This window comes from Chanodichthys erythropterus, chromosome 2 (genome assembly GCF_024489055.1).
Source record: "Chanodichthys erythropterus isolate Z2021 chromosome 2, ASM2448905v1, whole genome shotgun sequence".
NCBI lineage: Eukaryota > Metazoa > Chordata > Actinopteri > Cypriniformes > Xenocyprididae > Chanodichthys > Chanodichthys erythropterus.
Window position 1 is genome coordinate 19,640,214 of NC_090222.1, and position 20,075 is coordinate 19,660,288.

General features: G+C 40.5%; 1 protein-coding gene across 1 annotated transcript in view; it reads right to left on the minus strand.

Moving 5' to 3' along the window:
• LOC137032523 (carcinoembryonic antigen-related cell adhesion molecule 3-like) overlaps positions 1-20,075 on the minus strand; it is a 71,358-nt gene that overhangs the window by 35,852 nt on the left and 15,431 nt on the right. The window contains exons 5-7 of the mRNA XM_067404293.1: positions 16,700-16,768; positions 16,098-16,157; positions 15,855-15,935 (exon numbers count right to left, since the gene is read on the minus strand). The gene's annotated coding sequence lies outside the window, so the exon portion shown is untranslated. The remainder of the gene's footprint in view (positions 1-15,854; positions 15,936-16,097; positions 16,158-16,699; positions 16,769-20,075) is intronic.

Below are 20,075 nucleotides of genomic sequence, written 5' to 3' on the forward strand. Positions count from 1 at the left end.
TCCGGCACTCACCCACACAAATTGACCCGCGTGGTCCTTTTGGCTATCGACAATTAAGTGTCTAGCCTACATTCCACTAACTGTCTGCACCAGTTAACTGGAACCAAACCAAAGAATTATATAATCATGCATTATTATAAGTCGTTAGCCCTGCGCGTGCTTGCATTGGTTCTGTTTGTGCTGTCTTTCTCTCGCCAACAGCAAGCTAACGTGTTCAGAGCAGCCAGCCCCAGCACCCATGGGGACGGACTCAAGACCGGGTTGGGCTCCCTGACCAGCACAATCCTGCCCAACGACGCTGTGGATCCCCAGCACCTAAGCAACGAGCAGCTGGACGACAACCTGAATCGACTAATGGCCCACGATCCAACGCCGAGCTACAAAGAATGGGCGAGAGTCATCCGAGCCATCGCCCACAACCTCAAGCTCCAGGAGGAGGACGCCCGGAGGAATCAGGCCCAGATTCATCGTCACCACGATCAGCGACTCGTCGAGACCCAGGACCAGCGTTGGACAGCGGACGAATCCAAACCCGAGCTGCAGGAGGAGCTGCAAAGACTTCAAAAAGCCCTTGCAGAGCTCCACCTGGAGGTGGAGCGTAGAAAACTGACTGGAAAACTCCAACACAGCGAAGCTCCCCTAGCCAAAGCAGAGACTACACTGAAAGACAGACACACTAAAGCCCTGACCTGTGAAAATCATCTCAAACAGGCCCAGAAAGGAGTTATGGCTCCGAAACAACAAAGAGACTATGTGAATGAACTTGACACTGGTTACAGAGTAATGAAAAGTGGCATGGGAGGGGAAACACACATCACCGAGTTTCCCCTAACCAGTCAAGAAGCCCTAATTCCAAATGGGGTTAAAAGTCCACTGCCCAAAACGTCCAACGGCCAAGAACCTTCGCCAGCAGCTGTCACATCCAACTGCCAGCACCTGCGACAGGTTCTGATCCAAAAGCTTTCTGACCCTGCATCAGATCAAGGGCTCCCTGCTGCCATGGACCTAAAACGGGGCAGACTGAATAACCCATACACTTTCTACAGCCGAATGCAAAGGGGGTACTACGGAGCACGTAACCAGCCAGCAACGGAGGAAGATTTCATCTTCAACCCTCTGCTTCTCCGAGAGCTGCACCCTGCGGTGAGTGATCATCTGGCAGCCTTGGCCTGCTCAAGCAGCATGTCTATTCAGCAGCCGCGAGACTTGGTCGACGAAGCTCAAGCCAAGCAGAGAACTGCGTCTAAAAAGACTGTAGAAATTCCAACCAGTTACCCAGACTCCGATCACTGTCCAGAAACCTGTCCTTACCTTTTTGAAAGACTGAGAAATGAAGCTGAAAGACAAACTCAGACTCTCAAGTCACAAAGATGTGAGCTGAATGTGCAGTCGCACAGTCCAAATGAGGTCCACCTTGAACACACAGCTCCCACACACCACACCATTGGTCGAGTGAGCCTGGTACCTCCTGTGTGCGTAGCGCAAATGGACACGTTTCTGTGTTCCACTCACAAAGACCTGCTAGAGTGTTTTGAGCCCTTATTGAACGCCAGACCACTGAAAATCTGGGCTCAAGTGTGTGAACTTCTGCCTTCCCAGTCACCCAGGCCACCTGAGCCAGACGGTCAGGTCACAGAGGTCGCGGGAAATCTCCCAGCTAACCGCGGGAACCCGGTCTTAGAGCACAGTTCAAGTTCGCTACCCGGCACACTTCAACCCACCATAGACTGTAGCTCCCTCTGCTCCAAGGTCATGACAGACTCACAGCTGAATGATGTAACTACAACAGACATTATTCTCACACTGTGGGCAGACAACTCAGCCTTCAGCCACACGCTGTTAAGTGCCCTCATTGAAGGAACACCGGACCTCCCATTTGTCAACATGCAAATACGCTTCCCATTGGACTTTCGTCTGTCAACCATGATGACCGTCAAGGACATCTGCGTTGTGAACTTCAAATGGAACAACCGGCATTTAACCCATCACTTCCTGGTCCTTCCAGACATCCTGATGCACTCTAATGCTCATACGGACAGTGCAAATGAGTTGTTGTGGGCCCCAATGACTGTACAGCTTCCTGTTGTTCCTGTCAACACTGCCAACTTCCTGTCAGGCCAGACTATCCAACAGGTCTGCATCCTGATCAACATACAGGAACTTGTAGTACCACCTTACACCAAAGGGGGTGCTGTTTGGATCAACATACAGGAAATTGTAGTACCACCTTACACCAAAGGGGGTGCTGGTTGGCTCAACAGGCAATGTGGTCAAACCCTAAGCCACATGCTGGGCTCCTTCACACTGTCACATGAAGGCGTGGAACTTGGACTTGCTCTAAAAGCCACACCGCTAACTGAAGTGTCACCCTACGTAGTTCACAGCTGGCTCAACGAATGCATGGTCACAGACATCAGCATTCCCAAAGCCCACCATCTAGAATGGATAATGGACCACGGCCCCTATGACTTTGAACGCAAGTTAACAGTCATTAACTTAATACCAGCTGCCATGGTCCCAGAAGGAAGCTTAAGCAACACAAGTTTCACAGCATCCTTCAAGAGCATCTCCATCACTTCCATCAAACTGGTACCCACAGAACAGGTGCACAGAATGGAGCTGATGGAGGACAAACACCTTGCAGTACCCACAGTCGCTAACCAGCCTGCCTGTGAAACTCAGGAAAGCGCTGCACCTCTGACAGCCAACCTGACAGCTAACACCACAACAGAGGAGCCCTTCCCAAGGTTTGAGCCTAAAGGCCAACAGATCCAGAAAGATGCAAGTGCGCTAAAGAATGATGCAGACTGTCAAAAACTCAGAAACGTCTTGCACAAATTCAAAGTGACATTTGACAAAGACCTTTTATGCTGTGGTCTCACTAAACTTCACACAGTGCATAGTGCAACACACCCAAATGCTCCTCCCACCTTAATCAGGCAGTACGAAGGTCACATCGCCCCACATGAACCAGTACAGGAGGTTGTTCATTCAACAGAAGGAAAAGGTGTTATCTGCCCATGCAACAGCACCTATTCAGCCCCTACCTGGTCCATTGTCAAACCAGACAGCAAGTGGCGACCCACCAGCGACTTCAGGAGGCTGAACCAGCAGGTGCCACTGCCACAACGTGCCAGAAAGCACAAGTCTGCACGGAGCGGAGATTCAGCTGCCTGTCAAAACTGCTATAACAGCACACCAGCGTTGACACTTCAGATACTGGTACCCCAACAACAGCGACCAGCCTGTCACAGATACCTCAAAGAGAATGCGTGCCAAGGAATGCCCACGGCCTACGTCGATGGACGTTCCTACAACCATGAGGGCATCCCACAGGCAAATGCAGGGGTACGATGGTTAAGAAACCAACCCTGCCAACCACAGAACAGCAGGTGGGGTCCCCAGTCATGTCAATATGGTGAAGCAGCAGCTACCCTCAAAACCCTTCACGTCTCCTCAGCTCATAACATCAGGGAACTCATGTGCACAGACTCACACGTTGCCAGACCTTGTTTCACATGCCATCTTCTGGGCTGGAAACAAACTGGTTTCAAGACTGAATGCAACAAGCAGGTGAAACATCAACACATGTTCCAGACACGTGATCACCTCACCCAAGCACACGACATGATCATTTACTGGGAAAAGGTGAAAAGATGCTTGAAGCAACCAGGGCGTGACAAAGGTGTGAACGACCAAACTAATGCCCTTGCCAAGACTGGCACACTGCATAACAAGCTATGGTCACACCCACCCCATTCACCCACCCTTAGTGTGGCAACAACAACCCGCAGCCAGCGGACTGTTCCTGCAACATTTCCCACCTTACTGCCACTGCCACTGACAACCAAACTTTCCAACATTTCCATTCGACATGTTTTGTACCACCACTCAGACCCCTCCAACCTCCCGTTCCCGGCATCTGGTCCCACGGCGGCCCCTAGCAACAAACGACTGCACGAGACCGACCACATGCTGCGTGTGGGAATAAACTTTCTAAAGTATGTCCCTGATGTCCTCACAGCGCCAAAGCCTGTACTGCCACAGGGCCAAAAGGGGGTGAACTGATATACACCCACGACACACCATGTGCCAAACACCATGGCACCAGAACTACGGACGAGACATTAAAACAAGTGGCGCACTGGCCCAGCATGCAGCAAGATGTGGCAGAGCACGCCAGAGGATGTCAAGTTTACCGTCATGTCCAGACTGCAAACGCAAAGCACCGAGCTTCACTGCAAAACCGAGGAATCACATTTCCACGGTCAGTCGACCAGAAAGACTGGACGGTAAAACCTCCTCTGATGCTCATGGCCATCACAGACACCGTACAGGAGTCAACTCAGGTGTTCCCCACAGAACTACTGATGGCACGGCAGGTGCCACTGCCGTTGCATCTGTACCAACCAGGAGACTTGAGTCTCATCACAGCCTGCTCCCCTCATCAGCAGCACAACAAGCTCCGCCTACAACTGAGAAAGCAACTCGCAACACAGAGCCAAACCCTGCAAACCACCTGCAAATCCTGGAAAGGTATTGCGGTGGTTCTCCGCACTCACAGTTTCCTGCTGATCCAAACTGCGAACTCAAGGAAGCAACTGTTTACAGTCCTCCAGAATGACTTTGCCCAAAATCAGCTGGTTATAGCTCTGTTGACAGACCTGCTGCGAGAAATTAGCTTCTCTATGGACAGAGTGGCTATGAATAGGAGTCCTCAGTATCCTACACAAACTGTGCTGGACTTTGCTACTGGCAGACCCAAAGACATGGTCAATGTCAGGTGGCGGCAACGTAACACCCATGCCAAGAAACACACCTCAGTTGCGGTAGCCTACCACAACAGCAACCCACGGCTGTGCCCGGCTCCCCACTTTCGCAGGTGTAGTTTCACCAAAGACTTTCAGTACTTCTGCCCAAACCAGCTCTTCCTCAGAAACCACACTGAAGGAATGGGCCGGTTGCAGCCCATGACCAGCGACACACGCTGCCCGGCCAAGCCTCGCACCCCAGTTATCGGAACACAAGCCGAGACTGTGGGTGATCGACTGCTCATCCAAACCCCTACTCATGCTGCCATCCTAATCTACAATCAGCACAACACCGCCACTCGTGTCAGCCTGCCCAATCCAAGTAAGTGGATCCAGGTACCCCTGGGTTCCATCCTTCACCGCAGCCACCTGGCGGTGCACTGTCTCTCAAGCAAAGAGGACCAGTCAGAACTGGAAATCCCATCTTCCCCCAGGGATCACCATCACACCTTAGATCCAGGAATGGAACTGAGGATTGACAAAGGGGGGTCCCAGCTAAGTGACAGTACTCCTATTGATGCACCCCTCCAAGCACTCTCACGACTGCCTGTCCTGACCAGCCCACCTAAAGCCCAAGCTTGGACTCCTGCCAACACAACCCGTTGCCTCTCCATGGCAATCAAGTACTCACTCGCCCTGGGCCTGGCCTTCATCCTATCCCAAGGGATCAAAGGGATGCAAGAATCCATGGACAGGTGCTTATCTGCTCTCCCTCAAGGACCAGTAGGAACCACCTGCTGCATGACCATCCGGATCCATGTGCCATCGAACTTGGTTACCGTCCAACGAAGTCCGCGCAGGAACTTCGTTGGCCGAAAGGGGGAATCTGTAACGTCTGGATGGATCCGTTCAGAGTCAATAAACTTTGGAGTTTTCAGAATGCTTTTAACCTGATGAACTTTGTTTCTTAATCACTGAATCGGCTCCGAACAGTCTACTAAAGATGAGCCCACTTGACACCTTTGTTGCCCTCCGAGGTAACACAGCAGGCCCAATTTCCTTGCTCTTAGGACATCAAAGGGGCCCCTCATGTGGACTATGGGCCAGATCCACATTCCAGCACCCACACACACTGGCACACACAAAAACACACACACAGACACACATACAGAAACACACAAACATAAATTTTTAACTGTATATATATCCTACCACTATGCTGAAATATATATTTCATATATTTTAGGGCCTATGCATGTTTCCTAGTGTTTAAATTAGTGTATTTGTGCTAGTGTGCATTTTAACGATATAATTTTGTCTGTAAACCATAACTTCTTGTCTATGCCTTTCTAATCTGGCGAGTTTGGTCTCTCCGTAAAGCTCCGGACTCGAGCTATTTACTGAGGTGGGTCACATGGCTGACATATGCATTTTTCTATGTGTTTAATGATACTGTGAAGAAAGCACTCGATCTCGAAATCCGGTCTGATGGCCACTAAGTATGCAAATTCATCTAGGAGACCAAACCAAGGAACTTTGCCCGCCAGATAGTGCTGCGCATCTATTGGCCGCTACAATTCAGGAGGTGTGTTAGTTTGGGTTTCCATAAAAACAACAACACACACCTTTTCTGTGTTCTCCCGGTGACCTCCCGATCGTCTCGTGCACGTCTCCCCGGACGCCTCAGGTGACCGCGCTTCCCAACCACGCGCGCAGCTCGGGAGGACCACTTCCTTTCTCTCTCTCTCTCTTCGGTTAAGTTACTTAAGTTTAAACCTCTTTTGAAAACCCCGCCGGAGAAACCCTCTCGGAAAGGACCAAGCCAAGCGCGTTGAAACTGCTACTCACGGACTTGAACCAATAAGCAAGTATTATCATTTACCTTAAATTTGTCTAAACTGATCTCTGTGCTGGCTCTCTCAAAAGGGTTTAACTGTGTAATTTGCCATTCTTTGATCATCTTTCTTTCCCTGTCTTTTCTTCATTTTCATTCTCGTGTATATATATGTATTTTCTTGTATATATATTTAGATGTATAACCTCTGTATTCGTAGCTGCATATATTAAAACACTTAATTCATGCTCGATTGTTCTGTTGTTCTTCCAACTGAAGACCAAGTCACTTTAACGTTTTTTCGATCGCTTTATGCTTTAGTTATTTTCATGGCCAGAGAATAACTCCGTTTATAATATTCTGTGAGGGACTTAGTTTGCTGGACAAACGAACAGTTTCTCTAAATAATTATTAAACCAGAACTAATCATATATGTAATTGATTATAATTCGTTGTAATTGATTCACAATATATGTTTAATTCCCCATTGGGTCGATATATGAATCATAATTTATTCATAACCTTATGAATTATTATATTCATATTTCATCCATAAATTGATTAATAACCGCTACACATTCGTTACATATAACACGTTAAGCTTTTTTCTCCCATAGAAAACTGTTATAAGAAAAAGCTTAACGTGGCTTAATGTACTAAGACAGTGATTTTAACAGACCAAACTCACTAAATATCATGCTAATAAAGTATACTATGTGCAAAAAATCAGATGAGCCCAAAATATGATCTTAACGCGTTTTATAACACGTTAAGCTTTTTTCTCCCATAGAAAACCGTTATAAGAAAAAGCTTAATGTGGCTTAATGTACTAAGACAGTGATTTTAACAGACCAAACTTACTAAATATCATTATAATAAAGTATACTATGTGCAAAAAATCAGATGAGCCCAAAATATGATCTTAACGCGTTTTATAACACGTTAAGCTTTTTTCTCCCATAGAAAACCGTTATAAGAAAAAGCTTAATGTGGCTTAATGTACTAAGACAGTGATTTTAACAGACCAAACTTACTAAATATCATTATAATAAAGTATACTATGTGCAAAAAATCAGATGAGCCCAAAATATGATCTTAACGCGTTTTATAACACGTTAAGCTTTTTTCTCCCATAGAAAACTGTTATAAGAAAAAGCTTAACGTGGCTTAATGTACTAAGACAGTGATTTTAACAGACCAAACTTACTAAATATCATTATAATAAAGTATACTATGTGCAAAAAAATCAGATGAGCCCAAAATATGATCTTAACGCGTTTTATAACACAATTATAAAATTGTGTTTTATAATTTTATAATTTTATAATTGTGTTACATTATGTGATTTCTCACATAATGCAGTGAAGCAGCCCCTAGAGTGAATTATCGATTCAACCATCAACCAATTCAGCACCGCCGCCATGGACAGCACCTGGTAACGTCGCACTTAAAAAGATGGTTAAGCAATCCTTATCCTAAGGGATAGTTCGGGGAACACGCCTAGAAACGGTATCTTCAGTTAAGGTCTACTTAGAGTCTTCGTAGCCTAAGAGAAAATTCCTATTACAGAAGCAAATGTTAACTTGATTTGTGATTCTTATCCAATTTTATAAAATCTCATTTTATCTGTAGTTAGGAAATCTTAAACCCCTCCATCGAGGTCGGTAATCAACTGTCAGGTATGTTACCAAGCAACCAACGACGCGCAAACTGCTTCTGAGGTAAACCTAAAATCTAAATGGAGAAACCACGGCGCGCTTTTAATTTCAGTGCGCCAGAAATTGACATTTTGATAAGCTCCGTTGAAAAGGTAAAGCATGTTTTATTCGGCAAGTTTTTACCTTTGCTCACTCACGAACATATATGTATGTTTCCATATATGTATAAGGAAAGAGAGTGGGTAAAAGTTGCCCAAAATGTGTCTGCGTCGACAAAATTTTGTCCTAAATGAGGTCCTAACTGAAATTGCTATGGTTACCTAAGAGATAAGATGGGATTCTAAAGTTAAGATCTTTCTGTAATACGCCGTAATCAGCTGGTCTGTATTTTTTTCCTTCTACTTCATTTTCAGCATCCAAAGAAAGAGACGTCATGCTGTCCACCAAAGATTCTGATTCATATGAGCACCCAAACTGGCAAGTACAAGCTAGAACCGCCACTGGTGCTATTGCTCGTAATAATTTGAGACTCGCACCTAACATTAAGGCCTGTCAGCTGCAGCTGTGGTTTCACAGACTTCACAGCCTAAGACATGATTGGGGCTTAGTTCAATTAGGGCATTTCATTAACTTTCATTAAAAAAAAAAACAAAAAAAAAACGTGTGCATCTTAAGACAAGACAATGGCCCTGACACATTTTTAAGATATGATAGGGCAAGTTACTTTCAGTTAATACAGCTCAAATATGCATTGTATCCTGGGACCGGACTAGCCCCATCTATGAAACTGGGTGTAAAGTTTTTAATATATGTTAATAATTTCACATTTGATCTCCATTTTTTTTTTTATCAAACACTTCACAGCCTTTACTGCATAAAGTATAAATTCAATATTGATTAATCCCTATTAAAGCTACAAAATTTCAGTCAAGACTCAAGAGCATATATATATATATATATATATATGTGTGTGTGTGTGTGTGTGTGTGTGCGTGTGTCTGTGTGTCTAATGTCATACACTTCAAATTTGAAGCAATTGCTTTATAGATAGATGGATAGATATTACATTTTTTAATAGTTTCATGTCTATATGACTGCCATACTCTACTTTAAATTTGAAGCAATTGCTTTGTAGATAGATAGATAGATAGATAGATATTACATTTTTTAATAGTTTCATGTCTATATACATATGACTGCCATACTCTACTTTAAATTTGAAGCAATTGCTTTATAGATAGATAGATAGATAGATAGATAGATAGATAGATATTACATTTTTTAATAGTTTCATGTCTATATACATATGACTGCCATACTCTACTTTAAATTTGAAGCAATTGCTTTATAGATAGATAGATAGATAGATAGATATTACATTTTTTAATAGTTTCATGTCTATATACATATGACTGCCATACTCTACTTTAAATTTGAAGCAACTGCTTTATAGATATATGGATGGATAGATAGATGGAATATACATTATCTAAATAGTATATAGCTATGAAATAATAATAATATATATGGTATACATTATCTAAATAGTATATAGATATAAAATAATAATATAAAATAATGATTATATATACAATAATATATCTGTGTGTGAGAGAGATATTTTATAGCATTTTTTTTTTTTTACTTTTTCTTTTTTTCTTTTATTTTTTTTGAGGGGTATTTGCAACAGTTCATTTTATTTATTTATCAGTGAAAATTGTACTATTTCATTCACTGTTAACGCATTTCATTGTGTTGTTTCAAATTGGCTGCCTCAACAAGAGCACATAAGACATTTATGATAATCAGTGCAAGCAACAACTAACCGGTCAGCTGACTTTGTGCATTTAAGGTGGAACCACCGTCTGCAAATAATGCACAAGATATATTCATCTCTGTGCTTTGGGTCACCTTTACATGTTGAGCTTAAGCAGAGAACCCAGTCTTTGCTATCTCTGCTGTTCAGCTGTAGTCTTTTCAGGGTACCAGTGTAATCCGCTCTGCTTACATGTACTGTCTGTGTGCATGTCTGTACTTCTTTTTTAAAGCATTGCAGTTTTTCTTGTGAGAGTCCTGCCCTTCTGACCTTCGGAGGCTCATACTTCTCAATAAGGGAATGAATCCACATTCTTGCCTTCAAGCTGTTGACTGACCCTAATGGTGTGTTGTCAATGATAGCACAAGCATTCACAACAGCAAAGACACCACAGTCATACCCATTTCCTTGTTGTGGAGTGTTCACTACATCTGACGTTTTCCATTCAGAAGCCTGAAAGGTTTCTGTTGCTGAAGTGTACATGCAAGCTTTCATTAGTTTTGGAGCAGCCTGCTTCAAAGTTTTAAGACCGTGCATTGAATTGAAAACTGAGATCTCTCTCTCTCTGAAGTTTACAGTGGCAACAACCCAGTGATAACCACGGCCAGAAATGTCGGTGTTGAAGGGAATTATGATTAGCTCATAATTTAGAGCCTTTTTTGCAGCACAAAACTGCAAAACTGGACTAAAGTCTTCTAGTCCAGCTAGCTGGAAAAGGTATGTGGGCGCACATAGAATTGAGTCTGACTTGTTTTTTTGGTGAATGAAGACATTAATTGCCTGCTCAATTGTTTCTCCTTCAAGCCAGGTCATTGGAGAAAGACAGCGGCTTCTGGGAGAGACCTTTGTCCAATCAAGAATGATGTCATTGATGCACATCCAAGGAGCAAATGAAGCTGCTGTACTGTTTGGAGTGGACACTCTGGAAAGGTGCGGTACTAGAGGTGGTAGACTGCTGCCATTTGAAAGCCCAAACTGGTAAGTGTTGTCCTCTTTTTCAGTACCTGGTCGTGCTAGCACATCAGTGGCTATATCAGAACACTCCTGATCTGTATTTTTTTCATTTTCAGCATCCAAAGAAATTGATGGCATGCTGTCCACCAACAAATCTGATTCATATGAGGACTCAAACTGGCAAGTATCTTTTCCAGCATCAGACTGCAGTGTCTCCTTAGACATAGCAGCTGTATTGGAACATTTATTCTGCTCTGTTTTTTCCTCATTTTCAGCATCCATAGGAATTGGTGGAATGTTGTCTACCAGAGAGTCAGGCATTGAAGACAGTAAGGAGTCTGGTGCCGGGTTGACCATATAATCATAGTCTTTTGTTCTGGGTTTTTTCCGGCCCGATTTTGATTCATTGCCTCTCCCTCTCTTCCGCATCACTGAGAGGCTGTATGTTCTCTTTGTAGCAAAGTGAAGCCCCGTAGCCATTTCAACGGCAAATATGTGGTAGCATTTCCCAGTGCTGGGACAAGAGCACAATGCACCGTTTGCAGTATTTCGAACTACATGTACTGATTCGTTTGAGGGACTTTTCACGACAAAGACTCTCAGTGATGGATTTAGACTAACCAGACCCATTGCAATGACTGTCTTGGCCAAAGATATCTGAGATGACAGAAGTTTAACTCCTTCAACTTTACATGGCTCGTTTTCTGTGTTGGCCTTGATTCTTTTCACAATATCTTCCAAAGGAAGAAAAGAGGGCATTTTAACATCTGTCACTGGTACACTAAGGTTCTGCTTCATTGCATAATTTCCTAAGCCACACTTTGCCCTCTGAAATTCAAATAAAAAGTATGACTGCATGTAGTAGAGTGAGAGCACCATTGCATCCACTGGAAGTTCTCGCCATTCATTTTGTGATTTAATCATTTTGTTGATGCTCTCACTTATATTGTTTGTTGGTGTTTTCTCTTTAAATGCACAGAATTGTTTAGTGTAGTATGCAGCCATGTTTTCGCAAATGTCTGCTTTTAGGTGATGGTCAAAGTAGCACAGGAATGCTTCTGACCATACTTTTGTGAAGGCATCATAGCGGGCATTAAACTCATCAGGAGAGGAGGAATCAATGAGCTGCTCCACATGGTCTTTTAGGACCTTGACATCATCCCTTTTGCCCCCATGTGTCTTAACCCAATATTCCACATCTCGTAAGATGTGGTTGCGGCAGAACACTACACTTACATTGGTGAAGTTTTTTTTCAAAGCACCCACAATTCCTTTTTCCCTGTCAACTGTCACTGGTATCTTTTGGTATTTTTTGGAGTCCATTCCCAGCTTTCCCAAAATCTCTGTCAAAAATTTCTCATGGTGTTGCATGAATTTACGTTCATGTAACATGAAGCCAACTGGATAAACTGGGTCATTGACCAGTGCAGTGTTTCTCATTGCCAGCACAGACACATAAAAATCCCCCATTTGAAATGTTGTGTCATAGCTAATCATTTGTGGGTAAGCAAACCTCACTGATTCCTCCAAGTTTGCACATGCCAAATCAACAATGTCTGTCATCCCTGCATAAACAAGAAGGTCCGGGAATGTAGAAATATGCCATATGAAACCAGGTAGTTGGTATGCCAATTCATGCAAACTGAACAGTTCATCTCGTGAGATTCTTTGGTTAGATCGTTGGGCATATACTGTGTTCTGGACTTGTTTGAGGTTTCGTGGGGTGTTTACTGGCATGTGCTCCTGATTACCACTGCATGTTTTAGCCAGGACAGTTTTGTAGATGTTTGAAGGGGCTTGACCTTGGTCATTTAGAAGAATGTCAGAGAAAACCTGTTTTTTGGAGGGAATAAACACTCTGTCTGTTTTGGCATTTCCATGCTTTCGTGGTACATACAAGGTCTCATTTCCCAGGTAATGAATCAAATAGAAATTTGTTGCCAAATTTCTGTTATCATTAATCAGAGAGTAAATGCACTTTCTGAATTCTGAGGAGGTCCCTTTTTCACATTCAGCAGCTCTAATGTGGTAGTACCGTTTCAAAACTCTTCCCCCATATTTTCGAATGTTGTGATAATTTGAACCTTTCTGCTTCCACATCATTTGATCAAACCTAAAGTCCATGTTAGGTTTATCTGACTGTGAACTCTTATAAAGGAACACATCACCACCCTTTGGATTTAATGGTGGTTCGGTGGAAACTAATTCCTTGTATTTGTCAACATCATCTAGAATTGCTTCGGCTTCTTTTAATGTAAACTCAGAGTGTTTTTGGAATAAAGTCATTTTTGCTGATATTCACCTGAACCATGTGAAGATACAAAAAAAAAAAAAAAAAAAAAATATATATATATATATAATAAAAATAAAAATATATATATATATATATATATATAATAAAAATAAAAATATATATATATATATAATAAAACAAAATATAATATAATGCAATATAGCCTAATATATAATATACAATATATAATATAACTAATACAATATAATATAATATAATGTGTATATTGAGAATACCCTGGTGATCAGTATGACACCAGTGAAAATTTAGTTGTAGCCTTTAAAAAGGCTTTTTATGAAGAAATTTCGAATCTGATAATCTAACAATTGAATGACAGCAAGGACTATACAGCGACTCTAGCAAGGCAACTGCACAGATGATGGGTTGTGACGCTGGCAGTGTCTTATATACCCAGAGATCACAGTAACATGCGTTTCAAAAGATTGCATTATGTGGTGATTGGACGACTCAAAAAACAAAGGTTAATGATTGGTTGGAGGCAACCATGTGATCGTAAAAAGGGGCGTGTTCAAAACGAGAATGATTTTTTTAATTGTATTTTTTAGTAAAATAATTATGGAATATGTGTACAGAAATAAAAAAATGTACCTTTGTTAAACATCATGACCAAAAAAGCAATTTTTGTTCAGGGTTTCATTTCCGCGAAATAGCTTGTTGGAATCTCTCTTTGTGACAGTCGTGCAATTAAACGCGTTGCGTTCCTATTCTGGGCTCATCTGATTTTCTGTACATGGTAGGCATATGCTTTATTAGTATGTTGTTTATTTGGTCTGTTAAAATCACTGTCTTAGTACATTAAGCCACGTTAAGCTTTTTCTTATAATGGTTTTCTATGGGAGAAAAAAGCTTAACGTGTTATAAAACGCGTTAAGATCATATTTTGGGCTCATCTGATTTTTTGCACATAGTATACTTTATTATAATGATATTTAGTAAGTTTGGTCTGTTAAAATCACTGTCTTAGTACATTAAGCCACGTTAAGCTCTTTCTTATAATGGTTTTCTATGGGAGAAAAAAGCTTAACGTGTTATAAAACACGTTAAGATCATATTTTGGGCTCATCTGATTTTTTGCACATAGTATACTTTATTATAATGATATTTAGTAAGTTTGGTCTGTTAAAATCACTGTCTTAGTACATTAAGCCACGTTAAGCTTTTTCTTATAACGGTTTTCTATGGGAGAAAAAAGCTTAACGTGTTATAAAACGCGTTAAGATCATATTTTGGGCTCATCTGATTTTTTGCAAATAGTATACTTTATTATAATGATATTTAGTAAGTTTGGTCTGTTAAAATCACTGTCTTAGTACATTAAGCCACGTTAAGCTCTTTCTTATAACGGTTTTCTATGGGAGAAAAAAGCTTAACGTGTTATAAAACGCGTTAAGATCATATTTTGGGCTCATCTGATTTTTTGCACATAGTATACTTTATTATAATGATATTTAGTAAGTGTGGTCTGTTAAAATCACTGTCTTAGTACATTAAGCCACGTTAAGCTCTTTCTTATAACGGTTTTCTATGGGAGAAAAAAGCTTAACGTGTTATAAAACGCGTTAAGATCATATTTTGGGCTCATCTGATTTTTTGCACATAGTATACTTTATTAGCATGATATTTAGTGAGTTTGGTCTGTTAAAATCACTGTTTTAGTACATTAAGCCACGTTAAGCTTTTTCTTATAACGGTTTTCTATGGGAGAAAAAAGCTTAACGTGTTATAAAACGCGTTAAGATCATATTTTGGGCTCATCTGATTTTTTGCACATAGTATACTTTATTAGCATGATATTTAGTGAGTTTGGTCTGTTAAAATCACTGTTTTAGTACATTAAGCCACGTTAAGCTTTTTCTTATAACGGTTTTCTATGGGAGAAAAAAGCTTAACGTGTTATAAAACGCGTTAAGATCATATTTTGGGCTCATCTGATTTTTTGCACATAGTATACTTTATTAGCATGATATTTGGTGAGTTTGGTCTGTTAAAATCACTGTTTTAGTACATTAAGCCACGTTAAGCTTTTTCTTATAACGGTTTTCTATGGGAGAAAAAAGCTTAACGTGTTATAAAACGCGTTAAGATCATATTTTGGGCTCATCTGATTTTTTGCACATAGTATACTTTATTAGCATGATATTTAGTGAGTTTGGTCTGTTAAAATCACTGTTTTAGTACATTAAGCCACGTTAAGCTTTTTCTTATAACGGTTTTCTATGGGAGAAAAAAGCTTAACGTGTTATAAAACGCGTTAAGATCATATTTTGGGCTCATCTGATTTTTTGCACATAGTATACTTTATTATAATGATATTTAGTAAGTTTGGTCTGTTAAAATCACTGTCTTAGTACATTAAGCCACGTTAAGCCTTTTTCACGTTAAGCGTTTTAGAATGTCCCGAAATGGGGGACAAAACATTATTTTTTTCTTAATAAGTCGGGACACTAAAAATAGAGCTGAAATACGGGACTGTCCCGGGAAAAACGGGACGTCTGGTCACCCTAATTATGTGTTGCTCAAAACTCACCAGCTCTTCTTGCACAGATGATCTGAAGAAGAATCACAGTAGGAGCAGCAAACACTGCAGTCTCAACAATAATCATAATCACTACAGGAAAGATGTGTGGACAGATGATAGAGAGAAAGAAGAGAACTGTAAATGACTTTGTTGATGAAATCAAGGATATAAAACAATTAACAGTTATTTACAAACCATTTACATACACTTCATTAAAACAATGGTATGAGTTATCAGCATGAAAAAACATACCTCTGAATAATGATCCATCAGCCATCAAGGCTTCAGTTTCTGATGGTGTGTCAGCTGGATCTGTGGATCATGTCTGTTAGTTCAGTTCAAACATAAACACTGAAATGTAGAATATCTGTAATGACAGCATCTAAAATGTACAACCTTTACGATGTATGAAGACATTTCAGATGTACAAATATTTATAAATCCTTTGTGCATCTAAAAGCTTTTCACAAACCTTGTGGCAACAACAGTTAAAATAAATATTTTATTAAATATTTTAAATAGTTTGTCAAAGGAATATCTATAACGTCATGTTTTTGTGCAATCAATTAGTATTTTTGAATTTACAATCTGTACTAAAATGCATCCTCTCTATAGCATCAATCACAGAGAAAACACAGATTCCAGCTGCACCAAAGTCTGTGAATCAAGGCATATTTTGCACTTTTTATCACAATTGATCCAACCACAATACTAATAAAATTATTAATTACATAATTTCATTATCCGAAACCTCAAAGGATAATAATTTTTATTAAACAAAGGAATATGTAGATAGCAGTTCTACTGTAACTGGCCCTGTAAAGCACTGAAATGAGAAAGACAAACATAAATACCTTGCTGTGTTACTGAAGTTCTGTGTGCAGTTGAAGTCACACCAGATTTTGAGGTAATGATCCGATTATCTGTGTAAGGGAGTTTTGTTCAGATGCACCATATTGTAAAAACACAAAATATATGAAATACTGTATTGTCTTGCTTTTTATTCAACATCTCTGGTTAGCTCATAAAAAAATTCTTGTATTCTCATAAAATAATATCCTCATAAACTTATTGGAGCTATGCCTCCTTTAAAACTAGATTATGCTTTATCAACTATCCCCGGTAACACTTTATTTTACAGTGTCATTGTTATACCTCTGAAAAGAGGGAGATGAACAAACATAAATCTCGTGGTTGTTTCCCCACTGTGAACTTTATGTAGAATCTGTTCATGACAAGTGACAATAAACTTTGCAAAACAGCATCAATGATCTTCTCTTTTCATTTCACAGATTTTTACAATGAGTACCATAAGCTATTCATTATACAATTTTTAGTTACTTATAAGATCTTCAGTTATTTATAAATAATACATTAATTAATACATATTATATAGCTGTTTATGAGAATATCTGATACAATTCAAAATAACATGTTAATACTCTTTAAACAATTATCTCGTCTGAAAATACATCAATATCTTGGATTCTCTGTAATTCACTTTTCACATTTCTCAATATATTCATGTTTTTAAAGCAATTCAAGAAAAAGAAAAAATGCGCACATCCCAACTAAACTCAGGGCAGGTGCTCGATCATAAAGTAACTCCAAAATAAACCAAAAAAGAACTGCACACTGCCATTGCTGCTCTCAGAATTTAATAAAAAGACAACGTTTCGACCAAAGAGGTCGAAACGTTGTCTTTTTATTAAATTCTGAGAGCAGCAATGGCAGTGTGCAGTTCTTTTTTGGTTTATTTTAAAGCAATTCAACCAATTGGCACTAAACCAACAACATTAAACATTAAATACAAAATACGCAAATATTAAACACTCTACATGTGATCTCGCACCATTATGTAGGCCTTGCGCCATCTCATGGCTGAGCTCGTACATCTCTAAACCAATAATTAACTTTTAAAACATCTTTAACAAAATGCAATCGGTATCATTATAACATCTGCACACTCTTAAACATTATATCATTAACACCTTATAACAGTTTATCATTAGAATACCTGAAAAGAGGGAGATGAACAAACATAAATCTCGTGGTTGTTTCCCCACTGTGAACTTTATGTAGAATGAAGAAACCCGCGAGATCTCCCCCTAGTGTTCCAGCAGGCCAGAGCAATCGATCACACACCTTAAATGTGCCCAACTAATAGATCACAGATGAACTCAAAATGATAAACAAATTACATATGTACATTCTATAAAGTTTTAAACATTCACAAGATCATATGTAAAATATTTTTACTGTTTTTGAATTTATGAATTTAATTGCATATTATGAATTTAAATGCATATTTCAATCTATCACACACTCCCCTCCAAAATTAAATGTCGTCTCGACATTACCATTCTCTTTTAACACAAGAGTCTTTCAGTCCTTTTGGTGTTTTTTTTTTTTTTTTCTCGTGCTACAGTTCTTTTAACGGTTCAACATTTAAATAGTCCACAGATTGTCCCAAACTCACTCGTTCACTTCCTGGAGCAAATCAACAGTTTATCAGAAAGAACCGTCCATGTATCAAAGTGCAACACTTCAAAGTGATAAGAAACAACAGTCCATATTTTCTTTGAATTTCAAGAGTCCAACAGCCTCTCACGACTACAGTCCATAAGGCAAACAGTCCATTGTTTTCTCAAAATTTTCAAACTTCCAAGACTGTTCAAGGCAATATTCCTCAGACAAAACAGTCCATAAATTTCAAACTTTAAAAGTTCAAAGAATGTTCAAGGCAATATTCCTAAAACAGAACAGTCCATAAGTTCAAGGGGCCAGACTGTAACAGTCTATAATGCCAATTGCAAATTTAACAGTTCGTGGTCCCTCCTTAGTGGACTCCATACACAACAGGCAACTGGTAACAACATTGCTGAACAGGTGGCAACCATGTTGACAGTCCATGAGCAGACACATACGGTAAGTTCTGTTGTGGTGTCTGCAAGATCCCATTTAGTTGCCTGACATAAGTCGGTGTACCAAGTTCGTCATAGGTAAGTACTCTTGGTGGGTATCTTTGCCTTCTAGGTGGCTGGTAGGTTTCCTCTCTTTGACCCTCTTGGTCACTTTCAGGGGATGACATGGGAGCCGGAACCTGTTCATCAGCAGGTAAGTTCAACTCTTGTTCTGCACTGTCGGTCTCCACAGGTGGCTCCTGATCCTCTTGGTCACTCTCCACAGATGACATTGAAGCAGGAACTTGTTCCATGACCCCATTTGGCTGCTCATCAGACTCTGTGGTAGGTAGTGGTTTGAGACTTTCAGGTTCAACAACATTGTTTGGTTGAGGTACTTGTGGTGGTATATAATGAAAATTTAATTCATCTTCACTCTCTTCCTCAGATTCAACATGGCTGACTTGAGGCTTTTCCAATGTCTGTTTTGGTCTGATCTTTTGAGGCAGAGCAGTTTCAAGAGGTAGGTGGTCACAAGGCATTAATAAGTTGCGATGGAGGACTCTGGATCGTCCCTTTCCCTTTTCTGGCTTTACTTCATAAATTGGAAGCTCACCACCCATCTGCCGAACGACTACATGGATACTGTCTTCCCAGAAATTACGAAGTTTACCAGGGCCCCCTCGGGGTGTTAAGTTCTTTACAAGAACACGATCACCTGGCTGCAGTGTGGTACTCCTTACCTTCCTGTCAAAGCTCTTTTTGCTCCTGTCAGCAGATTTTTGAGCACACTCTTTGGCGATTTTATATGCCTCTTCCATTCCGTGTTTCCATTTCTCCACATATTCTTTCTGATTACAGGTAGGCATTTCTGAATTCAAGCCAAACAACATGTCGACCGGCAGTCTTGGAGACCTTCCATATAAAAGGTAGAAAGGAGAAAACCCTGTGACTTCTGAGCGGGTACAATTATAAGCATACAGTAGCTTATTCAAGGAGTCTTTCCAGTTAGATTTTTGACTTTCTGTGAGCGTTCGTAGCATTTGTAACAATGTCCTGTTAAAACGCTCGGCTTGGCCATTGCCTTGCGGATGATATGGGGTTGTTCTGGAGCCCGTGATGCCACAGTATTTTTGGAGCTGTTCAAACAATTGATTCTCAAACTCTCCACCTTGATCATGATGGATGCGAGACGGGAAGCCAAATTTTAAGGCAAAATCATTAAAGATACGATCTGCAGCCGTTTTACCCGATTTGGAACTAGTGGCGTATGCTTGGGCGAATCGGGTGAAATGATCTACTACCACAAGTATATACTCATAACCTC